The following is a 5,203-nucleotide window of genomic DNA, read 5'->3' as shown; positions in this document are numbered from 1 at the left end:
CATCAGTGGCGTCTGAGTGCTACCTGCGCATGCTGGGCGATGAGCGTCAGTGTGCCCAGGGCCCCTCTGCACAGGGCATCGTCACCCTCACCGGAAGTTGAGCCGACAGACCTGAGTGACAGCTCCAAGCCCATCTTCTATAAGCTGTGTGCATGAGCCAACACACTGAAGTGTCTCAGCCGCCCTCTGAGGTGGTTGTTATGGTTACTCCCATTGTATAGATGAGGAAACAGGGAACAGAGAGCTTGATAACGTGCTCCAAGTTACACACCACCCAGGAGTCTCACTGACTCCAGACCCTCTGCTCCTGCTCCTGGCCCAACCCTGACACCTTTTTCCTGGGTCTGCGCCCTGGTTCAGGAGCAGGAAGCCTGGACCAGTCTTCAGGCCTCGCTGATGCTTTGTGCTCTTGGACAATTGCTCAGCCTCTCTGCTCTGTTGGGCAAAATCATAGATAACCTTTGCTCTGTCCTCACCCACCCCACTCAGCTTGATCGCTGGAGTGTTGAAGGATTCCAGCTTTCTGTCACTGGTGTTTGGAGATGGGGGCCAGGAGCATGACCAGGACCAAAGCAGGCCAGGTACCACAGCATGCCTGTGGGAGGCCTGCAGCAAGAGGGAGCGGGGATTCTTGAGAGCTCACTGAGCACCAAGTACCTGGTGCATGTTTAATTTGCACAACAGCCCCATGAACAAAGTGTTCCTGTCATCTCCAGGCAAGGAGGTGATAACCTCCAGGGAGACTGACTTCCAAGGTTACAGAGAGCCAGCGGGCCTCCAGCAACCTGGCCACAGAGCCACTAATTCCAGCCAGAGCGATGCTGCCTGACTTCATTTAGCCAGCCCACCTCTGAGGTGTTCTGTTTCAAGTCTTATGCCTTCTATTTTATAGAAATAGAGAAGGCTTAAAAGAAGCAGTATGTGTAGGACCATATTCTAATTTTATGATTCAATTGATTCAGTGATTTTTGGTAAGTTGCTTAACTTGTTTGGGCCTTAATTCTTCCATCTATAAAATGAGACCAACCATTTCTACTTCATAGGGTAAGCTCTGAGGTAAGATTAGAGAAGACAAGGTATACAAAACCCAAGAGTGGGTTGTAAGTCTATAATCCCAGTGCTTGGGAGGCGGAGACAGGAGGATCACAGTTTTGAGGCCAGCCCCAGCAACTTAGTAAGACCCTATTTCAAATTAAAAAGTAAAAATGGCTGGGCATATAGCTCAAAGGTAGAACATCTCTGGGGAGAGAGAGAGAGAGAGAGAGAGAGAGAGAGAGAGAGAGAGAGAGAGAGAGAGAGAGAGAGAGAGAGAGAGAGAGAGAAGAGCAAGAGTGAATGACCCAACATTCATGCACAGAGGACCCTTTCACTGGTCTCTCCCAACCCTACCTGGGCAGCTGGGAAGAGCACAGCCTTTGGAAAGCACTTGTTCAAACACTTGCTCAGGGCCTAGTGCAGTGCAGAGCAGTGGCCCTGTCTAAGCCAGAAGCCACCACCTCTGGCCCTGAGGACACTTACTGTTTCCTGTCTCCACCCTGTAGAGATCCCCATTACCCCTCATCCTTGAGCCCTGGGAAGATGGGGAATTTTCATAAACCACCAGAGGCTGCACAAAATTCCAGTTGGGAAGAAAAAAAGAACTCTAAGGAAGGTAGAAATATAGACATCTAAACTTAGCACCATCTTCAGCTCTAACACCCTGGCTAGTTAAAGAAAAATATAAACACAAATTATGCAATGTGTGCTTTGCTCTCTTGGCTCATTAGACATGAAGGCCAGAACGAAAAATAAGTGGTAGAGAAAGCCCAGTTGTGTGCTTTATTTTGTTGTCTTGGGAAAAAGTATTTTAAAAGGTTATGGCAGCAAATGAAACTTAACCTTCCTTATTCCCAACTCTCCCCCCTTTAGGTTTTATATCCCAAGTTCAAGACCACCCTTCTCTCTATGTTCTATTAAGATGGTGATCTTAGCTATGGGACAGATAGTTGACTATGTGGCCTCAGGCACCTTCTCCACAGTCAAGAAGTTAGTTTCCTCATCTATAAAGAGAGCAGAGTATACTTCAGGGGCTGTAGACTAACTAGTGGTTCCTGGCCTGGGTTTGTCTGAGTAGTGGGAGCTCAGTGGGGTTCGGGTAACCCCAACTCCTCCACTGCACTGTGGGAACATGACTAATGGTAGAATGGCAGGTGAGCTAACTGTAGGGACATCTGTCCAGGCTTGTGACTGACATCACAGAATAAAACTTCTAAGGGTTCATCTTGCTGTCATGTTGGTTGGGGACACCATGTTCTCATGTGTCATGTGCAAAACACTCCTCCTGCCTGTCGCAGATGCCTGGCAGTCATGAGGTTGAGTGGAAGCCCTCCCAGGGCTATTTTAGCTCATGGTGGTTCTGACCCTGAGCTTACCCAATTTTCCTGGTAAATCTTGGGTAAGTCCCCACTCTTCCTGTACCTCTGCTCCTCTTAGTAGAAGGGGGCAGAGCAACGCTGGCTCGTTGCAGTCCCAGGTGGAGCTGGCGTGAGCAGGGACTGCGTTCCAGACTGCTTGGTGTGTACTCTGGTTCTGCAACCCTACATGCTTGTGGACCTTGGAGTCGTAACTTCCCTGGGCTTTGGCTGCCTCTGAAGTAATAGAGGATAGTGATAGTCTCTCTTACCAGGCTGTGACAAGATGGAGATAATACATGGGAAAACCCAAGACCATAGATTTCATATTGTTGATGCTTTTCTGATTCTTTTCAATCAGAAATTCTTTCCTCATTGTTTTCAATATCAGTGATGTAGAAAGTGCTTGGTATCAGTTGGGTACCTGTCAGATATTTAATAATCCACAGTGGCTTTTGCAGGGTGTCTGTCAGTCAGTGGCCAATGAGAGTCCTCATTGTGTCTAACTCAGAAATTGTGTCCCCTTCTGTCTCATAGGACAATGCCATCTTCCACCTCATGAGGTGTCCTGCTGTTGCCTGTGCTGCCTGGTCTCCCGCTCCCTGGCCAAAGATGCACAGGAGACCAACATAGCCAAGCTTGACAAGGAACACCCATTTGATTACAGATTGCACTGAACCTGGCCGATTTTGCCTTCGGCTTATACTGGGTGGTGACCTGTCAGTCCAATAGCACCAACATCTTCTCCTCTGTGAGCATCACCATGGTCTTGGCCATGGTCTCTCTGGAGACCAAGGGTGACACCCATGCCCAGATCCTAGAGGGCCTGAAGTTCAACCTCACAGAAACATCTGAGGCCACATCCACAAAGGCTTCCAGCTTCTCCTCCATGCCCTCAACAGGCCTGACAACCAGTTCCAACAGTCAGCAGGCAATAGCCTATTTGTCAACAAGAAACTGAAGCTCATGGCTCAGAATCTTTCTCTGTCAACTTTGCTTACTACAAAGCAGCCAATAAATAGATCAACAGCTACGTGAAGAAGGGAACCCAAGGAAAATTTGTGGATCTGGTGAAAGACTTGAACAGCAACACAGTTCTTGCCCTGGTGAATTATATCTTCTTTAAAGGTAAGGCTGCACTACCAGCCTGAGCTGGTTCCCATGGAAACTATGAAAGCACCAGATCATGGATGTTCAGAGTCTCTCTTGTCCTGATGCTCATTGGAAATTGCTGGGAAGGAGGGCATAAGATATGAAATGTTTTTCTAACCAGAGATTAAGAAATGAAAATTGTAACAGATGGTATGGAGGGAGTAGTGTCTTGTGGAACATACTTTGGATCACTTCAGAGTCGGGGAAGAGTGTCTACTTTGCAGTATGCAAGACCTGGGTTCATCTGTATCCACCACTCCTTAGCCTTGATCTTGGATAAGCCATCTCACTCCTTTGGGATGTGACTGTCCCATCTTCTTATGAACAAAACAATATCATTATGTTCTGAATTTGAAAGGATTAGTCAAGTTACACAGAACAAGGGACCATGTGTGGATCTTAGTAGCTGATCACAAACCTTGATCCTCAGCCTTCACACACCATGGGCCCCCAGCTCTAAGGCCTCTTACACTGCCCCAGATAAACAGTGTGAGGGAGGATGGTGAGAGTCCAGGCCAAAGGCAGTGTCCTCCCAACCCTGGCTCCCTTGTTCCTAGAAAGAGTCCTGCAGGGGAGAGCACCCAGGCCACAGGTCAGCACAACTGGAGTACAGCTCTGCTGTGACCCAGGGGAAATCTGGAGTCCCCCCAGCTCTATGACTTCCTCCTGTTCAATAGAAAAAGTGTCACGAGTCCCTGAGGCAAGTGTCTATCTTGAAGGTTGGTGCTGTTCTACCTCAGAGGAGAGCTGTGCTGCACTGCAAATTAACAAGAGGCATGGGGGAATACCAAAACATGACCAGGGCAAAAAAAATTTTAATTTATAATCCCTATGCTTCCTTTAAATAAACATATTCCAAATAATAACACTTGTTAGACACAGTCAATGTGCATCTCAGCCTCTGATCCAGAGGCTCTGGCTCTTCTGTGGTTGAGGTCATCCCGCGCTGCCCTCTCTGCAGCCTGGGAGGTTGGGAGACCTTCTTTTGCACAAAAAGAAGCTGAGGCCCAGAGGGAAGTGGCACCCCAGGAGTATCGGTGCTCCTCCCCTCTGCCTCTTACCTGAACCCCATTCCTCTCCTGCCACTATCCACTTTCCCTCTCTGCATGGAAATGGGAGAAACCTTTTGATCCTGAGAAAACCATGGAGGAGGACTTCCACGTGAATAAAAAGATGACAGGGAGGGTGCCCATAATGACCCACCTGGGCATGTTTAACATTTTCCACTGCAGCACACTGCCCAGCTGGGTGCTGCTCATGGACTACCTGGGAAATGCCACTGCCATATTCTCCTGCCTGACAAGGGGAAGCTGCAGCACCTGCATCCTGGGTGTAACTGACAAATCTTTGCTGGTTATAGTAAGTATAATTTATGTAATCTACATTTTTATTGATTGTGTCCCACCACAAAAGAGACTCAAAGCCTACAGCTATTTAGTCTCTTGCCTTAAACTTGTCTGAAACTTCTCTGAGTACCCATACAGCATCTGTGTACACTTAGGGTCAAAGGACCCTCCTGGTCTAGGTATGATCTCACACTGGGCCCCATGAAGACCCTGCACACATTTAACCTCGAAAAGCAATGATGAATGAAACAACTAGCTGAACCAGTGCACAAGTTCCTTCCAAGAAACTTATCAAGGATGAGAATAAATTCGAGC

The 5,203-nt window shown here is 47.9% G+C and overlaps 1 pseudogene across 1 annotated transcript; it reads left to right on the top strand.

The window, feature by feature from the left end:
- The first annotated feature begins 542 nt into the window (after positions 1 to 542).
- LOC308271081 (alpha-1-antitrypsin-like) lies at positions 543 to 4,882 on the top strand (annotated as a pseudogene). The gene is made up of 3 exons: positions 543 to 581; positions 3,058 to 3,518; positions 4,651 to 4,882. The product of its transcript is annotated as an alpha-1-antitrypsin-like (transcript).
- Positions 4,883 to 5,203: the final 321 nt, after the last annotated feature.

This window comes from Muscardinus avellanarius, assembly GCF_963383645.1.
Source record: "Muscardinus avellanarius genome assembly, chromosome: 12".
In the NCBI taxonomy this organism is placed as follows: Eukaryota; Metazoa; Chordata; class Mammalia; order Rodentia; family Gliridae; genus Muscardinus; species Muscardinus avellanarius.
The sequence above is the reverse complement of the archived record's forward strand: the minus strand, read 5'-3'. Positions and strand labels throughout refer to the sequence as shown.